Source organism: Lynx canadensis, chromosome B1, assembly GCF_007474595.2.
Source record: "Lynx canadensis isolate LIC74 chromosome B1, mLynCan4.pri.v2, whole genome shotgun sequence".
Lineage (NCBI taxonomy): Eukaryota > Metazoa > Chordata > Mammalia > Carnivora > Felidae > Lynx > Lynx canadensis.
Genome location: NC_044306.2, coordinates 144,822,504 through 144,840,484, shown reverse-complemented (window position 1 = coordinate 144,840,484; position 17,981 = coordinate 144,822,504). Strand labels below are relative to the sequence as shown.

The window sequence follows — 17,981 nt, the reverse complement described above, 5'->3', positions numbered from 1 at the left end:
TAAAGCTACACAGTATTTTTATTTTGAATAAGTGTGAAGTACTTATCTGGTAAAATTAATGTGAAAATTATATATACTTTTTTAATGTTTATTTATTTTGAGAAACAGAGAGAGAGAAACAGAGAGCAAGTGCATGCGTGAGCAAGGCGGGGAGGAGGGAGAGACAGGGAAGAGGGAAGAGAGTCCCAAGCAGGCTCCTTGGGCTGTGGTAAAGTTAATCTCACAAACTGAGATCATGAACTGAGCTGATAATCAAGAGTCAGAAATTTAACCCACTGAGCCACCCAGGCACCCCTTAAGTTTGCATTTATAATTCATGCACAGCCAATATATATCACAATCTAGTCAAGAGGAAAAACAAAAGAACCAAATTACACATTCAGAATAAATGTGATTACAAGAACAACTGTGCAATTCTTATTATTCACAGCAAAGTATTCAACTCATAGGTAAGCAATTTCTGGGATTTGGGGGTCCTTCCATTTTTTTTTTTTTTAATGATCAAAAAGAAACCTCTGAACATGGGACTAAGAAAGATTTTAACTATCTAAGACCATGAAAGAGTTAGCTTTTGGGATCTCAATTTTCTAATTTATAAATTGAGATGTGATCTCTGGTCAAACCTACAAGACGATACAGTTCAACAAAGATAGCCGAGATTAAAGGATTCTTCTGTAAAAGGGAATCTTCTTCATGTGGTTGTTAGCCTCTAGCACCTTCAAAGATTAAGAGCAATTATCATCTAACATCTTTTTGGATAAAGTAAAATTCTATGTATTAAACCCCACTTTTTCCTATGAACATTTGAAAATGTGGAGATTTGTGTCACACTGGGATGCACATATAAATTCACTTTTCCATGTCAATTAAAAATAATCAGTCCTATCTATTCATCCAAATACCAACATGATTATACGTGGCCTCCGAGATATAATTTACAGAGCCTCAACTACTTCAGAGATCATTCTACTTTCCAACTTTACCCCACTTAATCCCCGTGTATCTTCATCAACATCCTTTTATTCATTCTTGTTTCTTAAAATGTTTCTTCTCCATTTGCCTAGACTAATTCCTGAAGCATAGCTACTCCAGCTCTCATGGGAAATTGCTCTGTATCAACTGGCACTATCTTTTCTGAATCTTTTTTTTTTTAATTTTTTTTTCAACGTTTATTTATTTTTGAGACAGAGAGAGACAGAGCATGAACGGGGGAGGGGCAGAGAGAGAGGGAGACACAGAATCGGAAACAGGCTCCAGGCTCTGAGCCATCAGCCCAGAGCCCGACGCGGGGCTCGAACTCACGGACCGCGAGATCATGACCTGGCTGAAGTCGGACGCTTATTCTGAATCTCTTAATACCAGTGAGAGAGGAGTGGAGGAAAGAAAATTAACACATATACACAAGAGAAGAAAGTCACATTGGGCTTCATCTTACAATATACTTCAAATTCAAGTAAGTTAAAAAAAAAAAAAAATCAAAGGAACTGGTTCCTTTGGCTATTTTGATACCTTTTGGTTCCTTCCTTGATTAAAACTTCAGCTTCTAGTTAAGTACTTAAGATTTGTTTGCTCACTTTTTGGTTAAAGGTTGGGTAAATCACTAACTGGTATAATGGAGCTGCCCCTAAAGCACACAATCTCAGGCTACAATATAATGTCTAAAATGAGCTGACAATTCTATTCTACTTTGTACAAGTACTGGATAAAGAGTAAATGGACATTACAGGAAGGTAGAGTTAGGTTCAAATAATCCAAGAATAACCAGAATAGAGCTACTTCATAAATAGCCAGTCAATGTAGGTATTTATCTCAGAGACGCAATTCTGCACAATTTAGCAGAAATCTAGTAAAACAGTCTATGTCTAACAACATTTAGGTTGCTCCAACACTACGATTCTAGAAGTCTACTAAACAAGATTCCTACTCCAATACTCACTCCATCCCTCCCTATCTTTAATGATTGAAACCCCATGCATTTATTTGGGCCCAGGTATTGTCCCCCTGAAAACCTTTCCTGATTCAAAAGACTATAACTGTCTTTCCTCTGGATTCTCAAAGTACTTTTTATTAATCATATTGTTCCCTAAATTACTAACTGTGCATTAGTCTTCCTCATCTCTCCTCCACTCTCAAATATTATAATCTGGGCTCTCCCTTAAATATAATTCTCCAGAAAGTCACAATTCTGAAAACTCCAATGACCTTCCTCAGTCTTCCTCTTATCTGCATTACCATTGTTGATAGCCTACTCCTAATGCTTTTAGATTTCTATGATAAGGCAACTTTCCTTCTCATCAAAATGCAGAAGTTCTCAAAGTTCTGTCTTCTAACCTGGCAGTTTCACAATCTAAGGGCTTTAGCTCTCATATCTACCTAAAAGGATAGCTGGTCTCTACCATAAACTCAAATTTCACATTTTTAACCCCCTGCTGAATACCCACATGTGACTTCACAGGTTACTCAATATATGCAACCCTCCCCAGATACACAAAAAACTTTATTTCTGTTAATGGCACCATCTTCTTGGCTCAAATGCTCAGTCCTAAATGATTTTCCTTCTTTAAGCTTCAAACGGTGAAATCCTAACAACTCAAAAGTCTTTTGCAATTTGTCTCATCCTTTCTGCTCCCACTGAATTCACATTCTTTACATCTTCAAGTCTTCCAAGCTTATCACGTGCAGCATACTTTAAATACAAACATCTGCATTCAGTTTGAAGCATAAGGCATTACACAAAAATCCAGCCTGAAATTCATGGTCCTGACCAACTTTTCAAATTTATCTCCCATCACATTTCTCACCTCTGTAACAAATTCTGTGTTTGAAGAACACTATGCCACTCCCCATCATTCCCTGAATCTGCGATTTTCATTCTTTAGGCCACTGTCTTACTTCATTCAACATATGCTGGGTGAATAGGTGAGACAACACGCATTCTTTCAATGTTTATTGAATGTCCACTCTACATGTGTCAGAAATTATGCAAGGAAAAACAATGGTGAACATGAAGGACTTCATCTGCTGCTCCAAAGAAATTTACAGTCCAGTGGGAGACAGAAGTCCTAAACACAATTATGTGATAAATGCTACAGCCCTACCACAAAGAATATACCACTTGGAAACTGGAACAGGAAGAAATTGGACATGCAGAAAATGAAGTGAATATTCTAAGCCAAAGCTAAAAGAGAAAACAATTTTTAGGGGATGACTATCTCCTCGAAACCTCATACCACTGAATCTTTCCCCTTTTCATTCTTCAAAAACCTGCTCAAGATCTCATTCCAATCTCCCTCTAGCTTTCTGAGCTAGGTCCATCAGGCAGGATTAACCATTTCTTTCCCTTAGTATTATGTATCTCTTCTTTAGCTCTTATTAACGCATTTAATCCTAATAATGTGTGTACATGTGTACAGGCACTCCCCTCTATTTGGAAGACTCCTCTGTGCTAATGCTAAGCATAAGCCTGGCAGTGTCATGCTTCCAGGAGATGCTCAAGAGACATCTTTGTAGCATCCACCATAACTGTGCTCATAATACTATTAAAGTATCTGTTCTGATACTAAAGTATCTGTTTAAAAGCATCTGTTCTGATACTAAAGACCTCTTAAAAAAAGAGCAGCAACCTACTAAAATACAAAGATATTTCAATAGCTAATGAATAAAACTATAGACAAATGTCAGCGAATAGATTAAACAAAATCATTAAGCATGCAATTTTAAGCTATCTTTAAAGTTAACCAACCACCTATGCTCCTGTGCGTATTTATATGTAAACGTACAGTTGTACAGTCACCTACATGAACGCATGCTACTCCTGTAATAATGAAGTTAGAGTGTTTTGATATTAAAAGGTCAACAATCAAATACAGCATAGCAGTTTGGGCACAAATACTTTTAAGAACTTTTAAACTTTAAAATCAGAACTTGGGGCGCCTGGGTGGCGCAGTCGGTTAAGCGTCCGACTTCAGCCAGGTCACGATCTCGCAGTCCGTGAGTTCCAGCCCCGCGTCAGGCTCTGGGCTGATGGCTCGGAGCCTGGAGCCTGTTTCCGATTCTGTGTCTCCCTCTCTCTCTGCCCCTCCCCCGTTCATGCTCTGTCTCTCTCTGTCCCAAAAATAAATAAAAAACGTTGAAAAAATAATTAAAAAAAAATAAATAAAATAAAATCAGAACTTAAGGCTCTAATTTTAGAACTTTAAGTAATTTTAGAAATCCCATCCCCCCAAAATTAGCATTACAAGAGACCCACACAATATAGTCCTTTCAAAGGTACCAAAGTAATTTTATCTTTTCAACAAAAAGATTTAGGGACAATCTGACATCCACACATTAAAAACAAAAGGGGGGCACTTGGTGGCTCAGTTGGTTAAGGGTTGGACTTCAGCTCAGGTCATGATTTCACAATTTGTGAGACTGAGTCCCTTATCGGGCTCCATGCTAACAGTTTAGAGCCTACTTGGGATTCTCTCTCTGTCCCTCTCTCTCTGACCTTTCATGTGCTCGTGTGCTCTCAATATAAATAAACTTTAAAAACATAAAAGAACAAAAGGAAGTCTGCCTCATACTTTCTCACCTGCATATAAAAATCATCTTGATGGACCACAGACCTAAACGTAAAACCTAAAACTTTAGGCTTCTAGAAGAAAACTTTTAGGGGTGCCTGGGTGGCTCAGTCAGTTGAGTGTCCAACTTCGGCCCAGGTCATGATCTCACAGATCATGAGTTCGAGCCCCTGCATCGGGCTCTCTGCTGTCAGCACAGAGCCTGCTTTGGATCCTCTGTCCCCCCTCTCTGCCCCTCCACTCGCCCCAAACGTGCATGCCCTCTAAAATAATAAACATTTTAAAATATATACTATTTTTGGGGCACCTGGGTGGCTCAGTCAGTTAGGTGTCTGACTTCGGCTCAGGTCATGATCTCACAGTCTGTGAGTTCAAGCCCCACATCAGGCTCTGTGCTGACAGCTCAGAGCCTGGAGCCTGTTTCAGATTCTGTGTCTTCCTCTCTCTCTGACCCTCCCCCATTCATACTCTGTCTCAAAAATAAATAAACGTTAAAAAATTAAAAAAATAAAATAAAAAAATAAAAATATATACTATTTTTAAAAAGAAAACTTTTGTAACCTTAGGTTAAATAAAGTAGGTAAGACACAAAAAGAATTATTAAAAAAACCTGACAAATTGGACCTCCATCAAAATGTAAAACTTCTCATTTAGAATCATCACTTAGAAAATAAAGACAAACCAGTCTGAAATGATAAAGGACTTGTATCCAGAAAAAAACAGATTTCTCATAACTTAAAAAAAAAAAAACAACCATTATTGAAAGCTAAACAAGTTAGTATTACAGAATTCTATTGACAGGACATTCTGCAAAATGCAAAACTACAGGGTTAAACCTATCAGAGACTGAAGATACAAAGGACTATAAAGAAACAGGAGATAACTTCTGGTGAAGGGAATATCTTGGATCTTGACCATGGTAGTGGTTTCATAACTATATGTCTGTCTAAAGTCATTAAACTGCACATGAAGAATAGTCTCTACTGTTGGTAAATTATTCCTCAAATTTTAAATTTGGCAATACAATTATGCTTCATTATGTCAATTATTTCACGAACTTTCACGGAAAATCCCTCAACACAATGTAGGGGAACCACGATATCCTGAAATTGAGAACATTCCACAGTTCAAAAAAAAAAGGGCAATTTATTCAAAGTTGGTATCTTCCACCTATAAAATTAACAAAAATGAAAATGATTGGTAATATCCAGTACTGTTAAGGGGTGTGGGGAAAATGGGCTCTTACACAGTGTTAGTGAAAATAAACATTTTTACAACCTTTAGGAGATGTAATTTTGCAGTTTTAATCAATTAAAAATGAACATATATAACCACTAATGCCATTTCTAAGACACATTACAAAGAAATACACAATTGAACAAAGATGTATATTTAACGCTGTTCATTGCCACTAAAGAAAATCAAGCAGGCTAGGGGCGCCTGGGTGCCTCGGTCAGTTAAGCATCGGGATTTTAGCTCAGGTCATGATCTTGCAGCAGTTCAGGAATTCAAAGCTCACATCTGGCTTTGCACTGGCAGAGCAGAGCCTGTTTGATATTCTCTGTCTCCCTCTCTCTCTGCCCCTCCCCCGCTCTCATTTTTTTCTTTCTCTCAAAATAAGACTTTTTAAACTTAATAAATAAATAAATAAATAAATAAAGCAGTCTAAATTCCATTAAGAGGTAAATGGAGGCACCTAAATGGCTCACTCGGTTAAGCATCTGACTTCAGCCCAGACCATTCTCATGGTTTGTGAGTTTGAGTCCCTCATCGAGCTCTGTGCTGACAGCCCAGAGCCTGGATGGAGGCTGCTTCTGATTCTGCGTCTCCCTGTCTCTCTGCCCCTGCCCTGCCCATGCTCGCTCTCTCAAAAACAAAAAAACAATTAAATGGAAAGCTATAAAATACAAAATTATGCACTGATTTAAAGTAAAATAGGAGAGGGATGCCTGGGTGGTCTCTCCCTCTCTCTCTGTCCCTCCCCACTCCCTCTCAAAAATAAATAAGCTTAAAAAAAAAAAAGTAAAATAGGGGCGGATAGGAAAGTATAAATGTGGGCAAGAAAGACCGTCTGCAAAAGTAACAACCAAATTGTAGAATAATGTTATAAACTCCATCTTCGGAAAAAAGCATGATAAAAACATACATACAAATGGGTTATGGGTCTACAAGAAAAAGAATGCAAGCTACATACCCATTCTTAACACCACTAGTAAGACATTAAATTAAGACATTAAAATTTTCACTTAGTTTCTGATAACTTTCTAACAGATACATGTTACTGGTTACAAAATAGGACTCTAGGGGTGCCTTGCTGGCTCAGTCAGTAGAGCAAACAACATCTTAATCTTGGGGTCATAAGTTTGAGCCCCATACTGGGTGTAGAGAGTACTAAAAAAATAAGCTTAAGAAAAAAAAGAAAGAAAAAAGAAAACACGGCTCTAGAATAAAGGCCAAAAGTGTGTGAATACACTTACCACTACTAGTAAAACAAAAAGGCAATCTCTGACATTATGCGTACATTAGTGACAATTTATGAAGTTTAAGTGTGCTTAAATATCACCAACTAATTGAAGATAGGCTTCAATAGATGGAGATGGAGATGGAAGAAACAGACTAATACCATGTTGGAATTAAAATTGAGCAACCAGGGGTGCCTGGGTGGCTCGGGTCATGATGCCGGGATTCATGGGTTCAAGCCCTGCGTCCGGCTCTGTGCTGTAAGTTTGGAGCCTGGAGACCGCTTTGGATTCTGTGTCTCTCTGTCCCCTTCCCCGCTCGTTCTGTCTCTCTCAAAAATAAACATTAAAGGGGTGCCTGGGTGGCGCAGTCGGTTAAGCGTCCGACTTCAGCCAGGTCACGATCTCGCGCTCCGTGAGTTCGAGCCCCGCGTCGGGCTCTGGGCTGATGGCTCAGAGCCTGGAGCCTGTTTCCGATTCTGTGTCTCCCTCTCTCTCTGCCCCTCGCCTGTTCATGCTCTGTCTCTCTCTGTCCCAAAAATAAATAAACGTTGAAAAAAAAAATTAAAAAAAAAAATAAATAAATAAACATTAAAACTTAAAAAATAAAATAAAATAAAATAGAGCAGCTACATACTGAAAGACTAGTAAAGAACTTACTGCCTAGGATCCTAAGCAGCACCCTCTAACATCAAGGTTTCCAAAAGGTGATTTATAAAACATTTGCTATGCTTACCTGATAGAATAAACTGAACCCCAACTATAATATAAAAAACATCAATTCATGTGCAGTCCTTAAAATACTTTCAAAGACAATAAAACCACCAAAGAAAACACACTGAACACAATTCAAAACTTACAAGGCCTGATTTCAACAATGTAAAGGCTATGCATGCACCTGGACAAGAAAATGAAATTAATTTTTCAGATCTACTATAGCAAAATAGTTATCAGAGCAGATTACAATAGAAAAGACAAGGCAGACACTGTATGGCTCAGTCCTTTAAGTGTCTGACTCTTGATTTAGCCTCAGGTCTCAATCTCACGGTTTATAGGGCTAGGATGGAGCCCCGCTTGGGATTCTCTCTCCCTTTCTTTCTGCTCTTTCCCCACTCACAATTCTCTCTTAAAATACGTAACTTAAAAAAAAAAAAAAAAAGGCCCCAAGCAAAATAATTTTGTATTCCAACAGTTCTCTTTAATCTCAGGGATCTCTGAAATGGCATCTCCATTCTTATTAAAGCAACGTCTCCATTATCCACACGGTGATAGATCTACATATAATCATAACACCTAACTATAACTATTAGCTTCAAACACCTGCCAGCAACCACCACAGTATATAAACATCAAAACACACAATCAAAACTTCACTCTTTGAGGAGCCCGAAGTGTCCTGACCACAATTTATAAAAAGTGGTAAGTGCCCAAGTTCTGGCGGGGAGATTTCACTCACTGCAAATTACAGACATGAAATTCCATGTCACATTTGGTGGCTATTTCAATGCTTGGAGAAAAAAATAACGCAAATGAAAACTGCTAAGAAGTTGAGCTATGTCGGGGCGCCTGGGTGGCGCAGTCGGTTAGGCGTCCGACTTCAACCAGGTCACGATCTCGCGGTCCGTGAGTTCGAGCCCCGCGTCAGGCTCTGGGCTGATGGCTCAGAGCCTGGAGCCTGTTTCCCATTCTGTGTCTCCCTCTCTCTCTGCCCCTCCCCCGTTCATGCTCTGTCTCTCTCTGTCCCAAAAATAAAATAAACGTTGGAAAAAAAAAAATTAATAAAAAAAAAAAAAAAGAAGTTGAGCTATGTCATCTTATTTAAAAAATAAATAATCAGGAAACTCAAAGAAAATGACAATTACAAAAATTTTTTTAACCTACAAAAAATATTTTTTCAGCCTACTGTAAAGTTATATGTACTGTATCTTGATTCCTATAAAAGTAATAAGATCTCTAGTAACAGGATGCAATTCTTTACCAGAAAGAAACTATGCTACCAAAGGCTATGTCTATGCTAGAACATAGCTAATCTCTACTGGGTACTGAACTACCTTTCCCCAGTAGTCAGGCCTAACCCCTTTGTCACTGAGCCATGGACTATTCCCATTCTCAACACTTAATCAAATATTAAAACTGGAACTTCTGAAACTCCAGGTGACTTTAACAAAACAGCAATGAATCTCCTTTTTTTTAAAGACTTTTTTTTTTAATTTTTAAGTAATCTCTACATCCAACGGGGGGCTGGAACTCACAACCCTAAAATCAAGAGTGGCATGTTCTAGGGGCGCCTGGGTGGCTCAGTTTGGCATCCGACTCTTGATTGGGCTCAGGTCATGATCGATCTCATGATCTCACTGTTCATGAGTTCGAACCCTGCACCGGGCTCTGCGCTGACAGTGGGGAGCCTGCTTGGGATTTCTCTCTCCTTCCCCAACTCATGCTCTCTCTCTCTCTCTCAAAAATAAATAAACTTAAAAAAAAAAAAATTGAAAGAGTGGCAAGTTCTACTGACTGAGCCAGTCAGTCGCCCCAACAATGAACACCTCTTTAGAGCAGAAACCTTCAATTTGTTGTAGCAGACCATAAAATGAAAGCATCACAAACAAAATCAAGTACCAGTGGCAGAAATAAATAAAAGGTAGTTGTAGATTCAGCCTGTCCTCAGGCCCCAAAAGTAAGGAGGCAAAACTTCAAGTTCAGAAACTCTTGAAAGTGACCAAGTATTATGCTGTCTCTGCACCTCCCCCACTCACGCATTGTCTCTCTCTCTCTCAAAAATAATAAACACTAAAAACAAATTTAAAAAAAAGGCAGGGGGGGGGGTGCCTGGGTGGCTCAGTCGGTTAAGCATCTGACTCTTGGTTTCAGCTCCAGTCATGATTCTCACGGATTGGTGAGATCAAGCCCGGCATCAGACAGAGCAGAGAGCAGAGTCCTCTTGGGATTCTCTCTGTACCTCTCCCCTCAAAAATCAAAAACAAAAACAAAAAAACAACAACAAAAAAAAACGGTAAATGAAAAAGAACAGCTAAATGAAAAAGAACAGCTACAAATGCAAAAATATAAAAAAATTCTTTTTAAGTCAAACTGTTACCTTATTTGGTACCGTTGGAAGGAGCTAAGAAACAGAAGACAGTAACAAAAGACAAAAAACCCAGGAGTCATCCCAAAATACCCACAATGCTGTACCAAAATAAGGTAAAATACCTAGAAATTAAAAGATGTGAATAAGCTGAGGCACAGCCATCAAGAAACTGATTCTACTCCTTCTGAAGCCAGTCCAGAGTTCTGGGCGAAGAATCAATTTGTCTTAGCAGCTCTTAATCAAGTGTCCATCACTGCAGAGTAATGTAACCAAGCCATGTTTGCTGATGAAATTCTACTGAATTTAAATTCAGAAGCAACCCTCAAGTTGTACCTATCAAACCCAGCCTTTAGAAGGGATCACTCATGGGGTGCCTGGGTGGCTCAGTCGGTTAAGCATCTGACTTTGGCTCAGGTCATGATCTCACAAGTCCTGAGTTTGAGCCCCACATCAGGCTCTGTGCTGACAGCTCAGAGCCTGGAGCCTGTTTCGGATCCTCTGTCTGTCTGTCTCTCTCTCTCTCAAAAACAAATAAACATTAAAAAACAATTTAAAATAAAGGGGGGGGGTCATTCCCTGCCTCCATATCAACTCAGTGTAAAATGTGGGGGAAAAGTCTTAAAGAAACCTAAGAATGAACTTTCAATCCTTAAAAAAAGTTTGTATTTAAAAACTTTTTTTTAATGTTTGTTTATTTTGAGAGAGTGTGTGTTTGAGGGGGGAGAGGCAGTGAGAGAGGGAGAGAGAATCCCAAGGAGGCTCCTGTTGTCATGACCTGAGCAGAAATCAAAGAGTTGGATGTTTAACCAACTGGGCCACTCAGGCGCCCCAGGAATCTTCGATTCTGATAACGGGGAATCAATAGGAATAATTCTTCACAATAAGGAAACTGTTAAGAATCTAAACACACAATTAGTTATTTACAGATTTTCAACAACTGCTATCAAAATTTTCATTTTTGATGTCTCATAAGTAAAATATGGGCAATTATTTCCTGCTACCAACAGTGCCAATATTACTGAAACTCAAGAATTGGCTGCTCAGCTACTACTGAACACTCATTTAGGCTACCAAATTAAGACTTATTTTCTTCTTTCTTCTACTTCTGATCCCTAAGAACCCCACAAGTATTCTGATTCTCTTCACTCTTAACACTTCTTCACCACTAATATTTCAATCCCAAATATTAAAACACTTGAACCATAACAGTTCTTAATAAGCAATCCATTTGAGGTCCTTATCCTCCCTACAATCCCAATAGCCTTTCAGAATTAAACAGCCTCTAGAGATTGTTATAACATAGGGACACACATGACTAATCCTAAAAATTTAAGAAAGCAGGAGGTACTATCACCAAAGAAACTACACATAATCCAGTTCTAAATTCAAACTAATCATACCATCTATCTTTTAAGACCAAGAATTTTGGACATCAAAATAACATTGGATACTAAAAGGGCTAAATGTTTACTTAGAAACTTTGTTCACATGTCTAAGGCTATATTAACTGCCAAATATGGAGCTAGACAAGGAATTCCCATCTTCTTTCCCTCTAACATACAGGGTTCCCTAATTGCGGTTTATGGTTCAGAGATCCAGGTACAGGAAATGCTCACATTTGGAGGACTAACACGGTGTGTGGAGCCTTGAACCTAAAAACCAGTATTTTAACCCAATTTGAAACCATAACAATTATATTGGGGGGGGGGGTCAACTTTACTATCGTTCCAGCTTCCGTGCACGAGTTTTGTTGTTTTTTTAAAGGGAGCAAAAGCACCTACCGTCGGAAAAAAAAAAAAAATCTGTTAAGAAATTAGGTATGCGTTGGGGGGGGGGGGGATTGATCTATGCGGAAAACTGTAGATGCAAATCTATATTCGCTCCAAATCGGCACAGAGCCATCTTAAGAAATCCGCTTTTAAAGACGCAGATAAAATTCAATCAGATTCAACTAACAAAAATCAACACAATATAGGGAAGCTTATGTTTCTCTCCTAGACTATCCTTCCCGCCCCCCGCCCAAAAGTGGGGGAAGAGGAAGAAACCCATTCCTCAAAGCACTCAAACACCTTTTCTACTCCTGGATCAATAAAGGATTGTCTGCATAAAAAGAGTAGGAAGAAGGTGCACGTTACATATATATACATATATATATATATATATATAAACCGGGTTTCTGAACACGTTGGGGATAAACCCAAGGTGCGAGGTGAGGGGAGAGTCAAAGACCGCGGAACACTAGACACTGGGTAAGCAAAGCGGCGGCTGCTTTCAAACCCGGATTCTGTTTCGGTGCACAGAAATGGTGCCCGCAGGCCGCTACTTTCGCATCTGCGTCGCTTCTGCCTCCGCCGACACAGCCTCTTTTCCCCTCCCCCACGGGCGGGGCGGCGACGGCCTCCCCGCTCCCCTCAAACCGGGAATAAGAGACGCAAACGACTCGAAGACAAGGCTGGTGGGCTCCCCACCCTAAAACATCCTCTCCAGAAAGCCCACTCCTCCACGTCCCGAATTGAGCCTCCACTAGCGCGCCTTTGGGAGCTGCTGCGTCCCCTTTCCCAGCTCGCCACCTCATCTCCAACAAATCCGGGCCCCACCTGTGCCCGCGGAGCCCTCCGTCCACACAACGCACGCCAGTCACCTCCCTTCTCACGCGGCCTCCTATCCCTCACCTGCGAGGAAAGGCTCGGCTTCTTCCACGCACACACGGCAGCGTAGGCAGCCTGCAAGAACAATGTCTCTCTCTGACCCGACACCTCCGACACTGGGGCTCACGCACAGGACGGTTGCCTCGAGCCGCGGCCAGCAAAGGGAATGTCCCCTTCCGACCACCACACCAACCTCCCTTCCCGGCCCCCGTACACACCTCCAACCAACAGCGGCGGCGGGTACGTCGCGCGGAGGTCAACAGGAGAGTCGCCGAGGACCGGCTGCAGTGGCTTCCTCTCGCTCGCCACCCCCTCCCTCCGATAAACCTGAAGCCTCGGAAGCCGGAGAGTCGCGAGCTCGCTTCCCTTACAACCACCTCTTCCCGGGCGCCAGGCGCTGCGGCGAGCGACAAGGAACACGGACGTCCCGCCCCCTTTGCCGCCGCCCCCTCTTATTGTTTTACCCCTGCCGAAAGGGCTGGGGAACCCCCCAGCACGACTTCAGCCAATCACGCATCTCCTTCGCGAGCAGGACCCAACCTTCTCGCGTTTCTCTGCGGAGCACGCGCAGAACGCCGCCGCGCTCACGTACTCTCGCGCCCAGAAAGCCGGGGAACCGGAACCGGCCTGAAGCCGGGGCGAGAGTCCGCTGATTTGACGTCACAAGGAGGCTGCCTTTCTACTGCCCTAAGGCTCTGGCCTTGCCGCCCTTCCGAATCGCACCCGAACACGAACCCGGTTGGCTGCTGCGCTGTGTCTTTTGCGCCGTTTTTTGGAGACCGATATTTCTAGTCCCTTTTGATTATTAATGTTAAAAGAGAAGGGATTTAGTAATTTTCTCTTTTAACTAGGTGTCTGCAGGTTGCTGCTCTAGACAAACATAAAATGCAGCCAGTGGTTTCAGCTATTTGTACCCTAAATTCACCTACATTATTAACCCATCCTAGGAAATGGAGATTTAAAACACCGAGAAGGTCAAATTCAGCCTAACAACCCAAAGCAAAATACGTTCTGGGGCCTACTAGGTGTTAGGCCCAGGGATATAGAAAAATATGCTGTGGCCTGCACAGAGTGGAAAATAATCTATTTCTTTGTGTGCCTGTTATGTATTTAGGTGTTGCTAAATACATAATAAGGGTGTTACATACTAAGGCCTCTAAAAAGGCTGAAATCTCAGGAGATAGCAGGATTACAGCCCTGTCCTAGATCTAGGCCCAGACTTGGCCCCAGGGCGTAGCTGGGACAACACTAGACATTGACTCTAGTGACCTTGATTCATGGGGAAAGCCAAATCTCCTTATAGTCAAGGAAGCCACTTTGCACCTTGGTTCTGGCGATGTTTCTCAAAGACTATGGAGACAGCAGAAGAATTTTGGAAGGAAGAGCTGAGGAAATGGCAAAAGAAATGAAATCGCAAATAGAAAAGGAAAGAATACATTTATTACGCGCCCATGTACCAAACGTAAGCGGGCATAGACCTTTCATTAGTTTCCTTAATCCTTTAAGAGCAATTTTAAAGTATTTTCCACATGTGCAAACTGAGGTTTCCGGAGGCAGTGCCAACATCTGAATCTCCAAAAACTACATTGTTTTTACCTTAGTTTGCCTAATCATTTTGTTACATGAAAAATATTTGAGCAGATTGTAACTTTTGTGAAATGAACTTTTACTTTTTTTGTTGTTCCTTTAAAGCATAATATATTACATGCAGATTACCCTTTAAATCTAATACTTCTGTACCAAGCACTCTTCAAATTCCTTTTTGTAATTGTTTAGGCGTAACAATAACCCTATAGAGTAGTTATTATTTTTATGCCCATTTACAAATGAGGAAGCTGAAGTTTAGAGAGATCAAATTAAGGTCACACAGCTACTGTTGGAGCTGGGATTCAAACACAGTCTGCTATCACACTCCAAGCCCTTAATCACAAGCTATGGAATACACTCACTGTATTAACTGCCATGATTTACACTTATCTCCTGTACTGCTGATTGACATTTCGATTGTTTCCAGTTTGGGGTTCTTATGCATAACCACTATTACTCTTCAAGATAATGTATCCTGATGCACAGGTACAAAGGTTTCCCTAGGGGAATGGTTCTCAAAAATTAACATACATCAGAATCACTTGGAGAGCTTGTTAAAACAAAGATTGCTGAGCCCCCAAGCCCAGGATTTTTGATTCAACAAGTTTGTGTTGAGGCCTGAGAATTTACATTTCTAACAAGCTCCCAGGTGATGCTGTCCGGCTTTGGCTCAGGTCATGATCTCATGGTTTGGGAGCTCGAGCCCTGCGTCGGGCTCTGTGCTGACAGCTCGGAGCCTGGAGCCTGTTTCGGATTGTGTGTCTTTCTCTCTGCTCTTCCCCTGCTCATTCTCTGTCTTTCAAAATAAATAAACATTAAAAAAAAAACTAATAGACTGTATACTTTAAAAAAATAAATAAATAAAAATAAAAACCACTGAACTAAAGCACGGGCTGGGAAACTTACACTGTAAAGGGCCAGATAGTAAATATTTTAAGTTTTGGGGGCCAAAAATGGTCTGTTACATATCCCACCCCACCCCCTTTTTTAATCCTTTAAATATGTAAGAAACATGCTGAGCTCTAGGGCTATCCAAAAACAGGCCCCAGGCACCCCCTGCTCTAGGGTAAATATTCAGCTATCTTTAATTTTAGTAAAAAACCCTAAACTGTTTTCTAAATGGTGATTTTAACTTCTAAGGATCTCTCAAGTCTATGCCCTTTGAATGCCTCTCCATACTTACAGCCTCTGCTCGGGTTCAGGCCCCTTTCATCTTTCCAGAATGATTGCAGTAGCCTTCTAATGTCCCTGCCCTTTAAATACAACCTCCATGAAACACCCCCTCCCTGAATAGACTATAAGGCAGGGAGACCAGTATGAATTGCATTCATTCAGTGGCTCCGACCAAAAATGTTTGTCACCCTTGACTCTCTCACACCACACAGCCAATCATCAATAAACTTATTCCCTCTACCTTCAATATTTAATCTGGATTAAACACTTCTCATCCCTATTACTGCTATTATAGTCCAGGCCACTACTGCCTACTGAAACAGCCTTCCAACTTGGTCTTGGTGCTTCCATTCTTATCCTACTACAGTCTAGTCTCACAGGCACAACAACCAGATCCTTTATAGCTGTCAATCAGATGACATTTTCAAAATTTTCCTTCCGAAGGCAACCCAATAAAATTTCACGTCCTGTCTGGCCTACAAGGTCTACCTGATTTAGTTCTTATGTTACTTCTGCCTCTTTTCTTGCCACTTTTTCTCTTACACACTCTACTCTTCCTTTGACACATCAGCCATATATCCTGTCACAGGGTGGACCTTGGATTCGAACCTTTATCAAGTTTGTGAATGGGGTGCCTGGGTGGCTCACTTGGTTAAGTATCTGACTCTTGATCTCAAGGTCATGAGTTCAAGCCCTCTGTTGGGCTCCGCACTGGGCGGGAAGCCTACTTAAAAACAAAAAACATCTGTGAAAAAGCAAAGTAAATTACATCTACTGATATTTCCCAAAGTACTCCTACTGAAATAACTCACTTAAGCATCCTAAAGGTGAGTTAGGTAGGATTTTCCCTTACAGAAACTATCCTTAGAATTTCAATTAACCTAACACCCGCTTAAACAGTCTACAAGTTTATCTCAGCTGTGTTCTATCGTTATTTTATATACTTTATATATTCTATAGTTCCTAGATTCTCTAGATTTATTTTTTTTAATAAATAGAAATACAATGGTAATCTACAGGTTGTCCTGCAGGAGTCCACCCTTTAAGACTCCTGGGATTCATTCATTCAGCAGCCACCATTGATTGTCAATGTATCAAGCAGAGCACTAGGCTCAGAATGAGGCAAAAATAATTGAAACATAGTGTCTTCAGAGAACTGGGAGAGAGGAAGAGAGGAAGAGAGGGAAAGAAAAGACAGAGAACAAGAAGAGGAAAGAAAAATAGAAAAAGGGAGAGAGACAGAAAAAAGGGAGACAGAAAGGCAGTAGGGAGAAAATGACAGTAGAGGGTACTGTTAAGTGATACTGCACAGGGATACTGAACAGCATTTTGCACTTCTTCACAACACTGAATATTTCAATTTATAATTCAATATCTGATATTTCCCCTCTTGTATACATGCACCCTGTAAATTCCATGGGGGAAGAACTCATGTTTGCCTCTCTAATCCAGCACCTGGCACTGGCTGAATAAAAGTGCCCCCGTAAGAGCTTCCATGAATTGACTAAGTGACCATTTGAGAGCAGAGGGAGGACACAACAGTCTTTCTCCTGGACTCCTAGTATTTGTGGTGTTTTTGCCTTTTTAAAAAATGTTTTCATTTATTTTTGAGAGAGCGTGTGCGCACACACGCGCACGGGGGAGGGGCAGAAAGAGAGGCAGGCTCTGTGCTGACAGCAGAGAGCCTGATGTGGGGCTTGAACTCACTAACCAGGAAATCATGACCTGAGCCGAAGTCGGACACTCGACCAGCTGAGCCACCCAGGTGCCCCCTTAAAAAAATCTTTAAAGAAAAATAGAGGGAGAGAAAGATGGAGAGAAATGGGATCATAATTAAACACTGTTTTGCAGGACACTACTTTTTATCTTGATAGTATAACTTAGGCATCCTTTTATGTTAGTACATGGCTCTGCTTCATGTTTTGTTTTCCAGTGATTACATAGGTGAGGAATGACTTTTTAAGCTTAGAGGCAATAGAATCAATTATAAAGAAAATTATGAGAATATAACCAAAATAAATACAAGCTATGTACCTGCACACTTCTGTCACAAATTTGAGTCAAAGGACTAACAAACTTGGTAAGAAATCAACATGAAAACCTAATCAACAAAAATGCAAAGGATGTCCAATTTATAGAAAAAAAGTACATAGTGTTAAGCACATATAAAGAGCTGTTAAAATAAAACAATGGCAAATCATAAATAAGTGTAAATATTTGTAAGTGAAAACAGCTAATATGCAAAACCAAGCCCCTTTGTATATTTTTGTTGCAAGTAAATATTAATTCAACCTTTTAAAAAAGCAATTTGGCAAGACATATCAAAACCTTTAAAATGTTTGCACTTTTTAAGCCAATAATTCCATTTCTATGTATTTATCCCTCTTAGGATATGCACCAAGAAGTTCATAGTGGGGGCACCTGGCTGGCTCAGTTGGTGATGCACGCAACTCTTGATGTTGAGGTT

General features: G+C 40.5%; 1 protein-coding gene across 1 annotated transcript in view; it reads right to left on the bottom strand.

Annotated features, from left to right (window-relative positions):
* The window catches only part of G3BP2 (G3BP stress granule assembly factor 2), a 34,865-nt gene extending 21,675 nt beyond the window's left edge, over nt 1-13,190 (bottom strand). Inside the window, 2 exon segments of the mRNA XM_030313662.1 lie at nt 12,779-12,829; nt 12,973-13,190. The gene's annotated coding sequence lies outside the window, so the exon portion shown is untranslated.
* Between the last annotated feature and the right edge of the window lie 4,791 nt (nt 13,191-17,981).